We start from the raw sequence: 20,597 nt of genomic DNA on the forward strand, positions 1-20,597 counted from the left end.
AGTTAGTGGCCCCGGATGCACTGCAGCCGGCACAGGCACCCAGCCACGGGACGGTGACTTGCGGTGCAGTCAGATGGGCCATGTGACCTGAGCGGGTCACCATCAATGTCCAAGGTGTATGTTGCAAAGGGTTTTGGGGGACAGTAGAAGGTGTGGAATGCAACAGCCTCGTTGCCACCACCAATTCGGTATCAGCTACATTTGGATGAAAACTGCCCTCTAGTCCATAGACTAAGACGCCACCAAATTTCGACCAGAGAGTGTCCATGAATGGCGGGGAACAGACTTAGTGGCACTGGGGCTGAGTGGGGATGTAGTCTGCGATGATGCCAGTACACTGATATGAATGCCGCCATTGCAGAATTATGACTCTGTGACCTACTGGACTGCAGTGTAGGCCAGAGCCAGTGGTCAGCAGTGGCCCACAGTCATGTGTCGTTGGCTTGCGATGCACAGCACTAGTAACACCAGGGCAGTTGTTGGTAGTGTATGAACACCTTCATAACGATGATCCTTTCCTCTCCACCAAGATGCAAGGTGTCAAACTCTTACACCTCTCCTTGCGTGCATTGATATGTAATGTGCCTTTGCATACTCGTTGTTCAGTTCAGAATCTGTGACCTACTCGAGCGCAGCCTAGGCCGAGAGGGGTGTAGGCCGGAGGCAGTGGTCAGCACGGGCCATTCACCGAGTGTCGCCGGCATAGGTTGCTGGCACCACTGGCCTGCGCAGTTCAGGTTCAGTGGCACCACGTGTTCAGTCACCTCCGTGACTGTGACCTGGCTTTCGTCCAGACTGAGCCACATCTTCCTCTTACTCCTCTCCATGTGACCACTGGTGTATACTCTAGCATCCGTGAATCGCGACTAGGTGCTGAATGTGAGCACTACTGGTCCACAGGGTAGTCCTGGTCGCTCTTCCACGTATCGCCAGATGGCATTGAACAGGGTTTGTGGCAGCAAGTGTCGCTAGATGGCATTGAACAGGGTTTGTGGCAGCACGTGTCACCGGATGGCATTGAACAGGGTTTGTGGCAGCACGTGCCACCAGATGGCATTGAACAGGGTTTGTGGCTCCACGTGTTGCAAGATGCCCATATGGAACTATGCCTCACTGATCGGGGGGGGGGGGTCTGGTGCTGTGGCCGTTGGTCCGGATTTGGGGTCACTGTCATTCATTAGGCTGGACAAGGTTTCACATATGGGACCCACTGGACCCCGGAAGAATATGTAAACGAGAAAGGAGTAATGTGGGCCAACGTCGGGGGGTCAGCGGTGGCCTGAAAGGCTGTCCGGGTCGTGGGCCTTGGGATTGGAGGTTACAGGCATGTTGTGGGCCCTCCTTGTCACACGCCGGTGTCTGCTGCTGATCAGTCTGGCCTGGCTGCGCAGGGTCAGCCCTGATGGGTTCGTGCTCCAGAGGGCTGGGGTACGGCTGGCGCACACGATCTCAGGCAACTTCGCTAATGAGGACAGCATCGGCCTTGTGGCAGGGTGGGAGGGGCCGCCCTGGCGGAGACATTGTGCTTTCTGGAAGAGGAACAGGGCTACATGCTTTTTATTGACACCGCTACGCTGACCTGGCATACGCCGACCCATCCCACTTTGGTCACACTTAAACGGGGCGTATCAGGCAACATTTCTTCAAGGACCCCCACTGGCTGTGGTGACATGGTTCTGTCCACTGTCCTCTACACTCCATACACCAGAGGTGTATGTCGCTGTGGATATGGGTGTGTTCTGCATACTGCGGTCTGTTAAGCACTTCTCCGCCACTCTTGGCATTGTGTACTTTTCCAATCATGGTTCTACTCCATCCTTCACACATGCCTGCTTGCCTCCTCTCCACACATTCGTCTATTGTGTGGCTGAGTTGCCATGAAGTTGATTGGTCATGTTCACGGCTTGCCCATGTTACCATTGTAAGTTGTTCAATCGTGTCTGGTGGGTGGGCATGTTGTGGTGCATGTTGGTTGTGAACTTTTACGTGTGCATTGCCAGATTTGTGGATTGCATGGTTGTGGAGTTGCGGTGAGTGGGATGTTAATTGGGAACTTGACAAGGAGCCCTGCATTTCCCTGGGTGCCATTCTGGAATGGCTGGTTACTGATGGAATGTCGGAGGATGAAGGGATCATGCACACTGGCTGTGTATTTGGATGCGACATTGGTGAAGGTCCCACTATGTTTTGATGTTGCCTGCACATATATGTGTTATGTGTGCTTCCTGTTGCTCTGATTGTGTGCTGTGTCACCAAGGGTCACAGGTGGGACATGTGTGCAGTGGATTTCCCCCCACACGTGCGTGCATCCGGCTATGGCGTATGGTCCTTTCTTGGTCTCCAGCAGTTCATGCCCATTTTATTGGCCGTGCGGGGCCTGGGGTGACAGGGTGATGGTGATGTCCATGACAGGAGTGGGGGACTTGGATGTGGCTGTCTGTGAGACTCCAATGACTCTGGCGGGTGTTTGTTGGGATGTGCCAGGGGCTAATAGGTGCAGCACGGCCAGCAGCTTGGTGTGGGGTGGGATGTTGGATGTCCCCTGTGTTGGTGCCGTTGGCCTGTTGGGCGATGACAGCCAGGATGGGTAGGATGGTTGTCCCTTTCAGCCTGTAGTGGACAGTGACATTTTCAGAAGTTGTGCCTGTGAGGCAGGTGTGTTTACATGGAGGCCACTGTCCATGTCTGCGCTGCCTCTGTGGTGGTCCAGGAGGGGTGGTTGCCGGGTGGGTGTTGTGGTCCTCTAGGGGGTCCGAGCTGCATGATCAGTAGCTCCATGGCTTCTATTTGTCTTTAGGCATGGCCCTGGGCTGGGCTCCCTATTGTGGTGCAGGCTGCTGTCCGACTTTACACCAGGTCAGAGCAGGTGTAAAGTTACTGCTGCTAATGCGCCTTATCGCGTGTTTTGTGTTCTTTTCGCCGATCTGGCTGGTTGTTGTGAATGTTGAGGTGTGATGTTGTCACGGCTTTTGCAAACAAAACAGGTGATGGACAGAATGTGGATCAATGTCACACATTCACCCCAGTCCAAAGATCTGGGCCCAAATCCATCGTTTTTTTGCACTCCACACCACCCTGGGTTAGACAATGGCGATATGCAAATCAGCTCTGACCCTGTGCCCCATGGGAACAGCCCAGTCCGAACTACAAAAGCCATGTCCTTCCCAGAACGGAATCAAGCATCCGAGGACCGGACCTTTTTCGAGGTAACACCTCTCATCAGCCCGGCTAGCTTGACTCCAGTGGTGTGGAGTGCCTGGGACCCACGTCTGAGCATCCCCAGCGTACTTATGGCGGAATTTGCAAACAAAACAGGTGATGGACAGAATGTGGATCAATGTCACACATTCACCCCAGTCCAAAGATCTGGGCCCAAATCCATCGTTTTTTTGCACTCCACACCACCCTGGGTTAGACAATGGCGATATGCAAATCAGCTCTGACCCTGTGCCCCATGGGAACAGTCCAGTCCGAACTACAAAAGCCATGTCCTTCCCAGAACGGAATCAAGCATCCGAGGACCGGATCGGTTTCGAGGTAACACCTCTCATCAGCCCAGCTAGCTTGACTACAGTGGTGTGGAGTGCCTGGGAACAACGTCTGAGCATCCCCAGCGCACTTATGGCGGAATTTGCAAACAAAACAGGTGATGGACAGAATGTGGATCAATGTCACACATTCACCCCAGTCCAAAGATCTGGGCCCAAATCCATCGGTTTTTTTGCACTCCACACCACCCTGGGTTAGACAATGGCGATATGCAAATCAGCTCTGACCCTGTGCCCCATGGGAACAGTCCAGTCCGAACTACAAAAGCCATGTCCTTCCCAGAACGGAATCAAGCATCCGAGGACCGGACCGGTTTCGAGGTAACACCTCTCATCAGCCCGGCTAGCTTGACTGGGCCCAGATCTTTGGACTGGGGTGAATGTATGACATTGATCCACATTCGGTCCATCACCTGTTTTGTTTGCAAATTCCGCCATAAGTGCGCTGGGGATGCTCAGACGTGGGTCCCAGGCACTCCACACCACTGGAGTCAAGCTAGCCGGGCTGATGAGAGGTGTTACCTCGAAACCGGTCCGGTCCTCGGATGCTTGATTCCGTTCTGGGAAGGACAAGGCTTTTGTTGTTCGGACTGGACTGTTCCCATGGGGCACAGGGTCAGAGCTGATTTGCATATCGCCATTGTCTAACCCAGGGTGGTGTGGAGTGCAAAAAAACGATGGATTTGGGCCCAGATCTTTGGACTGGGGTGAATGTGTGACATTGATCCACATTCGGTCCATCACCTGTTTTGTTAGCAAATTCCGCCATAAGTGCGCTGGGGATGCTCAGACGTGGGTCCTAGGCACTCCACACCACTGGAGTCAAGCTAGCCGGGCTGATGAGAGGTGTTACCTCGAAACCGGTCCGGTCCTCGGATGCTTGATTCCGTTCTGGGAAGGACATGGCTTTTGTAGTTCGGACTGGACTGTTCCCATGGGGCACAGGGTCAGAGCTGATTTGCATATCCCCATTGTCTAACCCAGGGTGGTGTGGTGTGCAAAAAAACGATGGATTTGGGCCCAGATCTTTGGACTGGGGTGAATGTTTGACATTGATCCACATTCGGTCCATCACCTGTTTTGTTGTCACGGCTTTTGGCACAGGAACGCCTACTCTGCATCTCATTAGTGTTATTTGCGGGGACCTCTGTGGCGATGTTTTTGCAGCTGCTATCACTGTAAAACTGGTGCTGTGGGCTGTTAGCACCTGCTTGTGAATGGTGGGGTAAATTTATCACGACTTTGGCCGTGATAAAGTGCCGGTAATTCGGCGATAGCTCCTTGTGAATATGCCCCTTAGTCATTACTCAGGGGGAAAGGGGTCAGATTGCAGTTAGTGAATGCCCACAAAAGTATATGTGCTGTAGTAATCCACATTTACACCTCCCATGAATACTTCTGTGAATTCCTTGCAAATGGAGGTATTGTCAGTCATAAATGTGCGTTTACGAATGGGAAAAACCTTTTGAATTAGGCACTTGGATATTTTGTAACCCTGTCAACATTCATTGAAGAATTCCAATTTATTTTGTATACGCATTCACAAAGGTGTCATTTTGGTATTGGTATGGTGAATTTTATTTGGAAGGAGCAACCTTTGGATCCAAAGCAGGAAGATCGGCTGCCCCCATTCTTAGCATCAGGCCCCTTGCTGGGGCATCTTGTAGAAGTATAGAGTGCACCTCAGGATGCCAATGATAACTTTAACAATAATAATATCTCATTGTTTTGATAGTGTTTGGTGCCACAGAGACTTTTCTGTGCTGCAAATAGCTTCTGGTACTAATATCATTCAGCCAGAATGGGAGGGAGGAGTCACCACCTTGATGAATGATATATCAACAATCAGAAACACAACAAGGTTTTCCTCTCACATACATGATGCAATGCTCTTTTTCGACTACTCTGCAAACACAAATAGGAGCTCATTCACAAAACTTTTATATCCGGTCTTCATATTGCTAATATGCAGTATCCTCACATAACACTGAACAGATAACTCAGAAAGGTTAATAAGCAATAACACAGCATTTAATTGTGTTTTATTCAAGACATTCAGAGAGAACGATGCGTGGCCTAAGGAGAGGGGGCACAAACAGAAACTGAGAGCAAATCAAAACAAATCTTGAAAAATATTTTTTTTAATCAAAGTTTTTAAAAATAGTTGGAGGCAGCAAAAAACTCTATTTACTTTGTGGAATTCATTGGTTAGAATGGTGAAAGGTGTGTGCCAGCTTAATAGCAATCATTCGTTGTGAATTAGACGTGGAATCTCCATATCACGTATTTGGTAATATTCACAGCTTAAAACAAAGGTGTCATTGGTATTTGACTGGTTTAAATATTTTTCATTATTATATAAGGTTGTTGTGTGGCTCTATACAATAGTAAGGAAAATTCCAGTTTGTAAATGTAGGAAACCTTTTTTTATGAGAGCTATCACTGCTTTCAAGCATTGTAAATACATATTTCGAAATTTGGCAGCAATATCTTATACTTTTTACATGGCTGGAAGACATTGTTCCGATAGTAGACTATCTCGAAAAGCCTACTAAAAACTAGGCCCTCTTTATAAGAAGCCCATAAATTCCGAATGACCCTTTAAATGGATATTATCAGGCTCATAGGTTTAATAAATCTTAGTTTTTTACAAGGAGCAGGTGAAATCTCTATATAAAATATTGGGGAAAACAGGCGAGAATCTGCAGAGAATCACCGATTCCTACATGTTATTCCCAAAAATCTAATTTTTCCATTATCTTTCCCACCCCTGCATTTACCAAGATGATGTTGTAATCGACGCCTTAGTGTACATTTCAAGGTTGATATGTATGCATCTCTAAGAAACGAAAAAGTCTAATTTAGATTGGATATAATATATATTATGATGATGTTACATTTTACAGAGTGCCTCACTCTTCAAACTTTTCCAAAATTCAATTCCCTACTTTCCATTTCTCTTCTTTTCTATCCTTCTCAATCACGGACAGGTAAAAGAAACTAACACGTTTGAAAATGTTTGATTTGTGACTGTATGCATTTTGATGATCAATCAGCATTCAAAGTTATATGCTTTAATGTATTTGGTAATACAATTTGTACTGAAAATAGTGTAACAAACTGCAAACCTTAAAAAATAAGGTATGCCTTCAAGCCTCATGTGTATCCTGAGCTGTAAAGAATTGAGCTTTGTGTCTACTTGTAATGAACTGTTTTGAATTATTCAACAATTGATTTACTAAACTTAGGGTCATTGTACATCCACTCATTTATCAAGCAGTTGCAACGTTTGATAAAATAATTATCACCAAACTAATAAAGAGGCATTTCTTTTTGACTAACTTATGAACCACCTTTTGGTATTCCTGTTACTATCAAAGACCACAAATGTTTGCTTTGTATATTCAGCTCATAGTATTCAGCGGTGACTGTCGCCCTTCTGAGACTACTCTAATCATATTTCAGGGGTTTCAGGAAAAGTCTGAGAGTGCTTGCAGAAACTTTTAAGTGTGAGGCGAATTTGAGTTCTTTTTAATACATGATAGTACCTTAGGATCAGGGATATATTGGATAGGAGGCCAAAAAGTGTGATTTATCCCATATATTTTTAGCAGGAGGAGGAAGAGACCAATGATTATGTGATGGCAAAGGTTGTGTAGCTCTTGTGGGTGAGGAGGCAGTCCATCACATTTATTGTGGCATTTTCGAAATCCATATAAATGATGTTGGGGGGGGGGGGGGGGCGAGGGAGTCCCTTTAACATTCAGTGTATCTTTTTATGTAATCTACATTTTATGGTGACGGCTCTGACTCTTTTAGCTCCACTTCGTGGTGATTTAGTATTTACCACAGCCAGGGTCGCGGAAACCACAGATCTGGGCCAGATTTGCGCTTCAAACTATTCAGTGGACCATATTGTGCTCTGCTGGTGGAAGAAAAAAAGGAATTCGTCATTTAAAAACTGCAAGGAGCAATATAAGCTTAAAAACATTTTGAAATGTTACTTTAGCTATTTCCTTATTTGAATTTCATCAAACCTGACCTGTAGAGATATATTATACATGGTGAACTGTATTATCTGAGCGAATCTCTGGGGAATGACTCACAGGTGTTGAGAGAGAGTTGGTTGTTTTTTTAAAACAAACATTGGCATTCCCATCTTTTAGCAATTTCTTTCCAGCCCCAATCAAAGCAGATGAAACAATTACTAAAACAAGTCTTTCAAAGACGTGTATTATCTGCAGCCTGCATATGATTCATATTTCTAAGACACGGTGACAGTGCTAGGTCAGCAGGTTCCAATTCTGCTTTTCCCTTAAAAGTTCTTTCATGTTTTCACTTTTGCTTAGTTGTTGAAATACAATGGGCCATGTTATGGCTAAATCAAAAGACACCAACATGAATGGATTCACGTGAAATCATTTGTAAGTGCTGGTAGATTGGTGCCTGCTACTTAATGCAAAGTTTCATTTTATGTATATTCTGATGGTTACATGTTTCAACAATTGTGACCAAGGAAATAAAACATCATCTGCCGGCACGTAAATATATAGGAGCGTCAACACAGGAGAAATGAGAATATGCAAACTTGACATGCACCTCTGCAAATGTGTGTGCAAGATTGCTATTTTTTGTGAGTCATAAATGCTGGTTTAACCTTTGGACAATAAAGAAAGTATCTGTTGGTGTGATTTTGCAAACTGCTTAACATTTATAGTTTGCCTTTAAGGTCTGAGCCTCTCTAATGCTCTGTCAATGTTTTGAGCAAGCCTTACTCACAGTGCCACTGGAACCAAGTTAAACTCGATTGATGAGTCCCAATCAGGGCAAAACTGGTCTTGAATGGCTTGTAATCCAGTTAAGGTAGGACTTATCCTGCTAGGAAGGGCTGGGCTGCTCATATTGCAGCAGGGTCAAGAATGATTTGTATATGGCTGGGTCCAAACTGCGGTGGCATAGTGGGCAAAACATTGACGGGTCTTTATGCTGCCACAAGTGATTGCTGGCACACAAACTTGTTACAGGCATTCCTCCCATTACCTTTTGTGTCCTTGGCCCTAAATGGCTGAAGATATGCTAAGGTGTGGGTCCCTTGCTCACTGAGCCACTGGAACCAAGCTACAACCAACTGACATCCCCAAAACTGGCCTTGTGTTGCCTGCGTTCCGACTTGGTGAGGAACTGGGCCTGGTAATTCTGGCTCAACTGTTCCTGTTGGAGATGGATAAAGACTGATTTGCATATTACGGGGTCCAAAGTGAGGTAGCATAGTGGGGAAAAGTACGATGGGCTGGATTGCTACCTCGAGCAATTGCCAATGGTTAGAGTTATCACAAGCATTTCTCCCATCACCTCTATTGTCTTTAATGTAACATCTTAAAAGTCTGCCCAGATGGAGGTCCCTTGCTTTTTGCACCACTAGAACCAAACGGACTGACTGGGCCCCAATTAGAACGAAGCCGGTCTTGGGTTGGTTGTGCTCCAGTTCAGGGTGCACCTTACTGTGCAGTTCTCATTCAACTGTTCCTATTGGAGTAGGATCAGGACTGATTTCTGTGTTGCTAGGTCCAAATTGAGTAGATACATGCAGGAGATCAAATGTCTCCTTTTATGTGCCTTTTATTGTTAAACCTGCCTCGACTTTCCAGGTTCATCAAGAAATAGTAGGCTACATACGCCAACTGGTGATCCAATTAGTATATGGACACTTGAGGCATTTGAAGCCCTCTGGAAATTGTGTAAGTGTATATTTTAGCAGCCACAATGTATTTGCAGTTGCATTTTTCCCTACATGAAGGGTTTAATCATTTTATCAGCTTTGAGCAAATGGGAATATTTTTTTTTTTTTTTTTTTTGCCAATATTGATCCGTAAATCAGTGGACGAAAAAATCCAGGTCCATCAATAAGGGTAAACCAGAGTGGCCAGAGGGGCCATTGTCCAGTATATTACAGTTGAGTACCCATGTGAAGACAGCATCAGTGATCACCAAGCATTGAAAATGCAATAGGTCTCGCCTTTGATTAAGTTAAAGCCATTTCCTTTGCTAATGGTATTCTATAGCAAAGCATACGGCTTTCACTTAATGAAAGGCGGGACCTATTGCATTTTTATTGCTTATTTCCTTTCTCTTTCCCAAATGAGTGAGAGGAAAGGGTTAAGGAGACGCGCATATGATAGCAGCTCTGGTTTGTCACAGAATCGGGGAAGGAAACCGCTTTGCCTGCCTGCTCAGATAATTGCAATCTGCCTTTCCCGGTCACTTCCAGTGCTATGAAGCTGATGGAGCGCTCTCGGAACCCAGTGAGCAAGCCCTCACTGCGGCAACTTCACAACCCCTTCCAGACAGGAGGTGGCGTCTCCATGCAGGTCTGGGTCGGAGATGACATTGGAAACCCCGAGGGGCTCGAAACACAACTTGCCAGGGAAGTAAACCTTCAAATGTTTGTTAGCGTGGGTGGTTTGGTTTTGAGACACAGACCATTGAAAGTGCAGGATATACTCATTGAAACATTAGGAACCCATAAGAGACAGATAACAAAGGATTTTGAAGTCCATTTTGGGCATTTTTGTTGTCGTTTGCAGGCGTTAAAGCGACGACAATTTTAACTACGTCTTTGTAAATATGCCACTAAGTTTTGTAATGTCGATATTTTTGTCTTCCATTTAAAGGAGAGGAGTTGGCCTTACGGCTAAGGCGCTCGACCTCGGACCTGGGGATCTGGTTTCGAGTCTTGGCAACAACGCCAAACATCCTGTGATTCTGGGAAAATCACTTAATCTCCCCGTGCCTAACAAAAATGAATGTGTGTCCTCATGTAACGTAACTGGTGCTATGTAAAGCGCTCTGATACCTGATTCAGTTCGGGTCAAGTTTGCACTATATAAAACTCTGCAAAAAAAAAAAAATGGAGTGGAAAAGCTCCCCCTAAAAAGGAGAACGAGGTTTAGAAGAGCACAAACGTTAGATTTGGGATTTTTTTTAAATCAGCCCCTCAGAATCTGCGTCCTCAAAGAACTTTGCCTATTAACAGATACAAGACTTCTGTTTTACACGGAAGTTGCGGACACAGATTTCAACTTCTTTTTTCTTTGGGAACTCCTAAAGCAACATGAAGTTATCCAATTTTGCGCGCTACACAAAATTGCCGTTGACAGCCCACCAGTGGCGTAAGTACATGGTTTTGGGAACACAAACCTTTATATATCCCCCCTCCCCACTTTATCCGTACTGGTTTACCATCTGCAAGCCTTTTTTAGACTTTTGGCGCTCTGTGCGCTGTAACTCTATGACAGTGAGTTTCATCCAGCCTGAAGTGAGTTGCGCCTCTGAGGGGCCACGGGGAACCCCAAGCCAGATTTGGAAATTCATATTGTTGAAATATTTGCATCACCTCATTTTCGGGTCCGTGGTTGTGCACTCGTTCTCAGTGTTGTGACTTTTGTGAGTAACGCTGTCAGTCAGCATAAGGGAACAACAGCTACACAGAGCGAACAGAGACCCCCCCCTTTTAAAAAAAAAATAAGCCTTGATCTCTTGTGTTTATGGGGCCATGTGTTTCAAATTAGAAACACGTAGCTCCATAAAGATAAGAAAGTGCTTTGCGACAGACGCAAAGCAGGCCACCGAGTCCGGCTCGGAGGCCAAAGGGCGTCTAAAGAAAACCCTCCTTTCCAATGGCAGGTCACTGTTTAGCATAAACGGTGACGCCAGCCAATGGAAATGAGGGGCGTGGCTTAAAGCCCTCTTCTGAAAGTCCTCGTCAACAATAAATCTCGCGAGGTGAGCAGTGCATGCGCTGCCACGCCACACGAGATCTAAAAAGTAGTCAGTTTTAGTTTCAGTGCCATTAACACAGGATAGAAATATGTATTGTCTGTCTCAGCAATGCAGGAGGCTGCAGAAATCCATGAGAGAGTCGTCATCTAGTAAGCCCACTATAAACATCTGTCTGATTTAATCTGAATTTCAAAAGGGTCATATGTGTTGACTAAGGCATCCAACATGCTATTTCAATTGCTGCCTATAATGTGCTGTGCTGTGAAAGGTAGTCAATAGTCTGTTTAGATCAGAGACGAAGTACACTTTAGTGCCAATGGAGGCATATATTGAGCCTATAATCACATTGATGGTGTGGATGGGTAACTTGGTGAAGATGTAGCATCTCTTGAAATTTCACAGGTTTTGGATACCCTGGAAGTTATTTATGGACCAGTATTGCAATATTGTTGTTTTGTAGTTTGTACCGGAGGCTGATAGGACATGGCTAATCCAATCTGTTTTTAATTTTGAGGATTCAGGAGGGGATAGTTGGCTCTCCAGGAGGAGGGTGATGTCTGGTTTCTTTGCTGTGTGAAATGTGAGGATCTACCTCCGTTTCATGTTGTTACTGCACAGTAGATATGCTAGTAATTTAGAAGCCTTGCATAGGTAAAGTGAGAAAAAAGGGACCAAAATGAAAAATTGCACAGTAGTGAACTACTAGGACCGTACTTGAGGAAACCATTTACTCTTTAACGGGTGAGCCAATGTTAAGCTTGGCCAAAACCAATTCCTAAGCTGAGAATCATCAGTGCAAAAAAGGGAGGCCCCAGAGCTTTGATGCATGAAAATATGTCCAGTATTTGTAAAGCGTGAACAATTCCCCGAAGGTGTCAAGGCGCTGGGGGCCGTCGGGAAGATTAAGTGAGCTATTGGCCAGAGTCACATGGTGCTGGGCTGATCTGCTGCCGGCACCGGGGATCGAACCATGAGTCACCGGGTTCCGGAGAGTCAGTCGCCCTGGCCGCTGCGCCACACCTCTAATGGGGGAGGATAGGTGGAGGATCATTTGTGGCAACCAATAAAGACTAGTACTGTGTTATTTCATGATCTTGAAAAAAACATATTAATCAAAGAATACTGTCCTCTTCTTTAATGGGGGATCAGGACTTTTCCTGGTCTGTGGCGATACTACCACTAGTTCACCTTGTGGATAAAGAAGGACGTCTTTGAAAGTGGGAATTGCTGCCCGGATTTTTTTTTGCCTTGGGTGCTTGAGCTGATTGTAGGGTTTCTGAAGATATTTGTTGTCTGCTAGTGGGGATTGGACTAATGTCCATGGAGTAAGGATAAAAAAATTCCTTTATGTTACCAACTGATAGCGACTGGCATGGTCGCTGGGTCATGAAACCATATCTCATGTCATGATTCTTTAATAGTGAGCAGAGAGAAATTAATTTCTTTCTTACCATATTGGCTTAAGAGGAGAAGTCTTCTGCAATTAATGTTTTTATCTTCTTTATATTGGTGCTGACCATGTTTTTCAGAAGTTTGGAAGAGCTGAGAGGCGTGATAGGTGATTATGGGCCTCTGGGAGTCTTTTGAATGCTCTCTGAATAAGTGAATTCTATGAGCTATGTGAAATTTGAGTTGTGGTTTAAAACTGAGTTCCATAAGACTGGGCAAATAATGTTGTGATGACCTCTCTCTCTTTTTTTTCTGGAATTCCAAAGATCCAAATATTATTCCTTCTACTGTGGCTCGTCCATATTGATTACTTTGTATTGAAGAGCCGAAATATCCTTTTCTTTTCCAGTTCTTTCACTTTTTTAAGTGTGGAGTTCAAACGGAATGTAAATTGGCCCATGTCAGAGTTAAGTGCATTTAGCTACTTGTCAATATCCGCAATATTTACTATTCAACTTTGAAGACAGAAACGTTTATGTCAAGAGTAGGAAAGGACATTGTTAGGTCCTGGTCTTGGGGAATCTTGCAACAGGCTTCCCTGCTAGACTCTCAGAGTACAATAGTTGCAGATGGGATTTTTTGGACATATGTTATGATGTCTCGAAGATGGGTGTTCTTTGATTACAGGCCTGCAGAATATGAAGATGTGAGGTGTATAGTTTAATTGTGCTTGGGGGTTAAAGACAATGAAGCAGTTATGTAGTATAATGCTCTCAGAAGGTCTATAGGGTCTGGTCAGAGGTGGTGTCAAGCGTCAGCTCACGAGGTTCCAGTTGTTTCCTTCTTGATGATGCTTGCTCCCAACTCCCACTTGAATCCACCAATAGACCAAGATTATAACACCTAATGCTACTGATGTATCCACAAGGGAAAGGGGTAGTGGATTGAGAGAAACAAAAACAACACAGGATCTCTTCTTTCTGAGATATTAGGTGTAGTTTCTTTTTTTTGAGGCGATCTGGACTTCTTACATTGACTCAGGAAACATCAAAGCACTGTGTCTAAATAATAACACATTAACCTTAATCATATGAACCTAAATAGTTCTTCTTGTCAATTTCATATGTCTAAACTTTTACAGTACATACCATTTTTGGGTAAGCCCATTAAAACACCTCTGCAATTGTTAAGCGATTTTTGATTCGACTCTTGCCTTTAAAAATTGACAAAGGTATAGGTTAAATAAATATTTGGAAACAGCAATTGCACGAAGGAACTGGTATTGAACTGGTTAGTGATTAATGGTAATCCAAACTTTGACACAACTTAACTTATCCTACCTTTCAATTGCGTAAGAAATTGCTTAATTGGATTCTGAAAAAGAGAAGCAGAAACAAAAAGCAGCCTACTCTCTGAATGTATTGATTCTAAACATAGGTTCTAGAACAATTCCTTTTTTCCTTTAGGAATTTACGCAATTACCAAGTTAGGCTGTCTGATTCTCTAGTCTAGCAACTCTAAAAATAATCTATGGTTCCACAAGATCACATCAGCAAATTCACAAGTAGTTATCAGCAAATCTCGCGATCAATTAAACCCTCAAATTGTGCTAGGCAAGTCCGCTTTTCATTTAGTCTTTACTGAGTAAATGTCACGATTGTCTTTACCAATGATTGTTGGATTTTTCCTCTTGCAGCGATCAATGTTTATTGCTCTTTCCTTGTTGTTGCTTAGTAACTAAATAAACTCTCTTACTTCTTTTCATGAACCAGAATGTCGTCAAAAGGGGACTGGACCGGAAGGAAGACTGTACCGGAGTCCGGAAGGCTAAGGGTTGCTGTCGTCGGGGCTTCACGGAGACGATATGGAGGTAAGATGAAGCTTTTCAGGAGGTGGGGGAGTTGGAGGACGAGCAGGTAAGTGGGAGCGGGAAATGAAGACGGGAAGGAGGCGGGAGGCTTCGGGCGGCTGGATGGGTAACCGGAGATGCAGATCTGGAACGCTCGCAAGGACGCTGGATCGGGAAGCAAAGCGTCACTGCGAGCGCGAGCGGGGTTTTTATAGTTTTTGAGAACAGGGCGTAGGCTCCTTCACATGCAGTAGAAGGCAGTTGAAACACGTGCATTAAAGCATTGCAAACGCTACTGGGAGTATAAAACAAGCATTGCTACCTACCAAGGTTGACAGGTTCAATTACATTCATATTAAGAAACAAGCATTGCTAACAACAAAAGGCATTACTGGTTACCAAAGTTTGACAAGTTCAATTATATTAAGAATATCATTTTTACTAGAACTCAGTGCCAACTAGCCTGTAATAGCACAGCATGAGATCCCATGACAGTTCTCCCCCCAAAGGTCTTCTTAAAGGTCGGGGTTTATTTGGATGAAGAGCATGGAAGGATCGGATTAGCCGAGGAGCATGTACATATCCTTCTCGATCCCAGGACCGTTCTGAAGAGTCATAGCCTTTCCAGTCAACCAGATAAAATAATCGACTCCGAATGCGTTTAGCATCCAAAATTCTTTTAACCTCATATTCTAAATGACCTCCCACAACAACAGGAGGAGAAGGACTATCAGTGTGAGTATTTGGGTCAAAGGGTTTCAAAAGTGACACATGAAAGACAGGATAAATTGAATACTCTTGAAGAAGGACCAATTTAACGGAGACTGGGTTTAGAATTCTGTTAATAGGTAAAGGTCCAATGAATCGGGGTTTTAGTTTTTTGGGGCTCTCAATCTGAATGTTTTTTGTTGACAACCAAACCAAATCCCCAACATTATGTTGTGGAGCTGGCATTCTGTGTTGATCAGCAGATTTTTTCATTTTTCTTTTTGCTTGACTAAAGTCTTTTTAATGTGTTCTTGAAAGGCTAACAAAGTGGCTAACCAGTCAGTAACAGCAGGCATGTCACAAGTTAAGTCTGGGAATACTATTGGTAGGGTCCGGGGATGTTGGCCTGTGAGAAAATAAAAGGGGGAACATCCTAAAGCTGAATGCACTGAAATATTGTAGGCAAACTCTGCTAAGGGTAATGCCTCATCCCAATTTGAATTTAAAGTGGTCGTTAAACAACGTAAACTTTGTTCAAGATACTGATTCACTTTTTCAGTTTGACCATCCATTTGCGGATGGAAGGCTGATGACAGAGCCAATTCAATGCCTAACTGGCCACTAAGCTGCTTCCAGAATTTAGAAAGAAATTGGGGACCTCTGTCCGAAATAATCTTTTGTGGTAAGCCGTGAAGCTTGACTATGTTGGCTAAAAACAAGGTACTGAACTCAGTTGCAGATGGGAGTTTGAGTAGGGGTATGAAGTGCCCCATTTTGGACAACAAGTCTACTACCACTAGAATTGTGGTGAAACCATGAGACTTTGGTAAATCTGTGACAAAGTCTAGGCTAATTGTGTGCAAAGTATATGGAGGAATAGCCATTGGTTGATGTAGACCCATTGGAGGAGTGTGTAAAGATTTCTGTCGAGCACACACGGGACAGGTTCGAACATACTGGTGTACATAATCACTCATGTTTTTCCACCAAAAATGCCTTTGGCACAATTCCAGAGTTTTAGTAACACCTGGATGAGCTGCAGTAGCTAAGTCATGATTCCATGTGATTATCTGTTCTCTTAATTCTTTCTCTGGAACAAAAAATTTTCTTTTATGATAAAACCATCTTGTATTGAAGTGTGTTTTTGTGAAAGCCATTGTTGTTGGTCTAAGAGATCGTTTTTTTTTAACACTGTCAAGAAATCTTTTGGAGATATTTCTGCCCAAACTTTCTCAGCAGGAATAATGCTTTGTGGTTCTTTTTTGTGCTCTGAGTCTTTGTCACAAACCAAGCGTGAAAGTGTGTCTGACAACAATTGCTTAGCGCCAGGACGGTTAGCAATTAGAAAATCAAATTTGCTAAAGAATTGCAACCATCGCATTCGTCTTGGAGTAAATGCTTTTACAGTTGAATAAAACTGTAGATTCTTGTGATCAGAGAAGATGGTGATAGTATGTTTAGCTCCCAGCAGATGGTGTCCCCATTCCTGGAAGACAGCCCTTATTGCTAAAAGCTCACGCTCCGCAACGGTATAATTTTGTTCAGCAGGTAACAGTTTTCGGAAAAAGAAAGCACCCGGATGAAAATGCCCTGTGTTAACTTCTTTTTGCATTAGGACTCCACCAATGGCGGTTTGTGAAGCATCTGCTTCCACAAAGAATGGTCTGTCTGGATCCGGATGTATTAAGATTGGAGCAGAGGTGAATGCCTTTTTTAAGGTTGTAAAAACCAATTCCGCTTCAATAGACCAAAGAAATGTCTTTCCTTTTTGAAGCAAATGTGTGATGGGTGCAACAATCTCTGAGAATCTAGAAATGAAGCATCTATAAAAGTTAGCAAACCCTAGTCTCCTCTGTGTTTCTTTTACTGTAGTTGGGGCTGGCCAGTTTAAGAGCGCTTCAACCTTTTTAGGGTCCATGATGATTCCTTCTGGAGATAACCAATACCCCAGAAATTCCACTTTAGAAGTGTTAAAAGCAAATTTTTCTAGCTTAACAAATAAAGAATTGTCTCTTAGTTTTTGGAGAACAGATCGAACATGTTTCACATGTTCCTCTGGATTTTTTGAATAAATCAAAATGTCATCAATATAAACAATGACGCAGATGTCTAACAAGTCATGTAATACTTCATTTATGAAGTATTGAAACGCTGCTGGAGCGTTGCAAAGTCCGAATGGCATCACTGTATATTTGAATAAGCCGAATTTGGTGCAGAAAGCAGTTTTCCACTCGTCCCCCTCTTTTATTCGAACCAAGTGGTATGCTCCGCGTAGGTCCAATTTCGTGTAAAAACTTGAGCCCTTAACTTGTTTCAAAAGTACAGGCAAAGGATACAGATTTTTAATAGTTGCCTTATTTACCGTGCGGTAGTCAATACAAGCTCTCAAGTCTCCTGTCTTTTTTGCTGCAAAAAAGAGGGGGGATGAGACTGGCAATGTGGAATGACGAATGAAACCAATTTCTAACAATTCGTCCAAATAGGTTCTTGAGTACTGATTCTCAGGTTCCGGTAATGCGTATATCCAACTACAAGGTAGACAGCCCCAGGGATCAAACCAATCCTACTATCAAAGATCCTATGAGGTGGCAACTTAGTTGCCTTAACTGGGTCAAACACATCAGAAAAATCTTTGTATTCGCAGGGAATGTTGGACTTTTCTAGGTGCTAAATAGACAATAAAGAGGCATAACTGGATCTTTTGTCTCTTGATAACAGTGTAACTTGCAATAGGATGAATTTAAGGTTACCGTAAGTCTCACCCAATCAATCTGAGGATTGTGGAGTTCAAGCCATGGAATTCCTAAAATAACCCCGAAAGTTGATGCATCTATTAGGTCGAATATAGTAGACTCAGTGTGGCCATTGTCAGCAACTAAGACTAAAGGTGTTGTATGAAATCTTATTAAACCAGATGAAAGCGCCGAACCATCAACTGCTCGCACTGGTTCAGGCTCTTCTTTAGGTATGAATGTCAAATGCATTTTTCGAGCTGGACCTAGGTCAAAAAAATTACCTGTAGCTCCAGAATCTATGAGCACAGGGATACTGTGTTTTTGCTGATTTGATAAAATCAAAATGACTCTTACTGTGAAATGTTTGGATACCTGGTTTGTAATGCTAGTTGCATATTGTGAGATATTTTGACAACCAACTCCCGAGGAACTGATCTCCACATTCCCCGAGGTAACTAGTTTTCCGAAATCTGAGAGGAAACCGAAACAATAACTAAGGCCTTCTTCTTGACTGGTTTTAATGGACAATCCCTGGCGAAATGACCAGACTTCTCACAATATAAGCATAGATTCCTTTTTCGTCTACGTTCTTTTTCGTCCTGGGACAAGGGTCCTTTTACCCCTCCAATTTGCATGGGTTCTACCTGAGCATTTTTGTCATCATTTTCCTTACGTTCAGCTTTAAAGTATACATTTCTAAAATCTCCTCTGGGTCTTTCACTTTTTCGTTCACCCAACCTGTGATCTAATTTCACCACCAGATCTTGGAATTCTCTGAAATCTTCCGGTAGGTTGATAATGTGAGCTAGGGAATCTTTTAAGTCCTCTTTGAGACCTCTATAAAACAATGATACTTTTTTTTCCTCCGGCCACCGAGTTTCTGTGAGTAATCTATTAAAGGTGGTGACATATGTGAGCAGATCCTTAGAGCCTTGACGCAGGTTTAAAAGCTAATTATCTGATGCCTGTAGAAAGGCATGTTTGGCCAAAAGACTAGACATAGCTGTTTTAAAATCATCTAAACTGTGTAATACTGGATCATTTTTATCTACCAAAGGCATGGCCAATTTGCTGCCACCCCTCCTAAATAAGAAATAATAAAAGCAACTTTGGAAGTATCATTGGTGAAAATCTGTGGCTTACACATAAAGTGTAATTGACATTGGCTCATAAATGTGGTGTAGCGACTACTGTCTCCGGTGAACCTTTCAGGATTTGCTAAAGGAACAGGACTAGGTGCAACTACTGTAACTTGAACTGGTTGTTCGGGCATCTGTCTTGAGGAGACCTGGGATGGTGAGGCCGAGATTCCAAATTTTGGTGGCTGCAAAATAGGACGTCTATCTTCTGACGTTTCTCTCCAGGTAGTCAACCCTGTTCTACTTTTATCTAAGGGACTGGTTTTCGAGACGGAGATCCTGCATTTCATTGTTCAATTTGTGAACAATTTGTGCCAACTCTGCAACATCCATATCTGAAAGATCCATGATCAAAACACCATCAAGGGGAAACAAGGGAGTGTGTTTGTGGCTTCGCTTTCTGTGAGTTTGCAAAAACAACAGGTGATGGACCGAATGAGGATCAATGTCACACATTCAACCCAGTCAAAAGATCTGGGTCCTAATCCATCGTTTTTTTGCACTCCACACCACCCTGGGTTAGACAATGGCGATATGCAAATCAGCTCTGACCCTGTGCCCCATGGGAACAGTCCAGTCCGAACTACAAAAGCCATGTCCTTCCCAGAACGGAATCAAGCCTCCGAGGACCGGTTTCGAGGTAACACCTCTCATCAGCCCGGCTAGCTTGACTCCAGTGGTGTGGAGTGCCTGGGACCCACGTCTGGGCATCCCCAGTACACTTATAGCGAGTTTGCAAAAACAACAGGTGATGGACCGAATGAGGATCAATGTCACACATTCAACCCAGTCAAAAGATCTGGGTCCTAATCCATCGTTTTTTTGCACTCCACACCACCCTGGGTTAGACAATGGCGATATGCAAATCAGCTCTGACCCTGTGCCCCATGGGAACAGTCCAGTCCGAACTACAAAAGCCATGTCCTTCCCAGAACGGAATCAAGCATCCGAGGACCGGACCGGTTTCGAGGTAACACCCCTCATCAGCCCGGCTAGCTTGACTCCAGTGGTGTGGAGTGCCTGGGACCCACGTCTGGGCATCCTCAGTACACTTATAGCGAGTTTGCAAAAACAACAGGTGATGGACCGAATGAGGATCAATGTCACACATTCAACCCAGTCAAAAGATCTGGGTCCTAATCCATCGTTTTTTTGCACTCCACACCACCCTGGGTTAGACAATGGCGATATGCAAATCAGCTCTGACCCTGTGCCCCATGGGAACAGTCCAGTCCGAACTACAAAAGCCATGTCCTTCCCAGAACGGAATCAAGCATCCGAGGACCGGACCGGTTTCGAGGTAACACCTCTCATCAGCCCGGCTAGCTTGACTCCAGTGGTGTGGAGTGCCTGGGACCCACGTCTGGGCATCCCCAGTACACTTATAGCGAGTTTGCAAAAACAACAGGTGATGGACCGAATGAGGATCAATGTCACACATTCAACCCAG

This window comes from Lissotriton vulgaris, chromosome 12, assembly GCF_964263255.1.
Source record: "Lissotriton vulgaris chromosome 12, aLisVul1.2, whole genome shotgun sequence".
In the NCBI taxonomy this organism is placed as follows: domain Eukaryota; kingdom Metazoa; phylum Chordata; class Amphibia; order Caudata; family Salamandridae; genus Lissotriton; species Lissotriton vulgaris.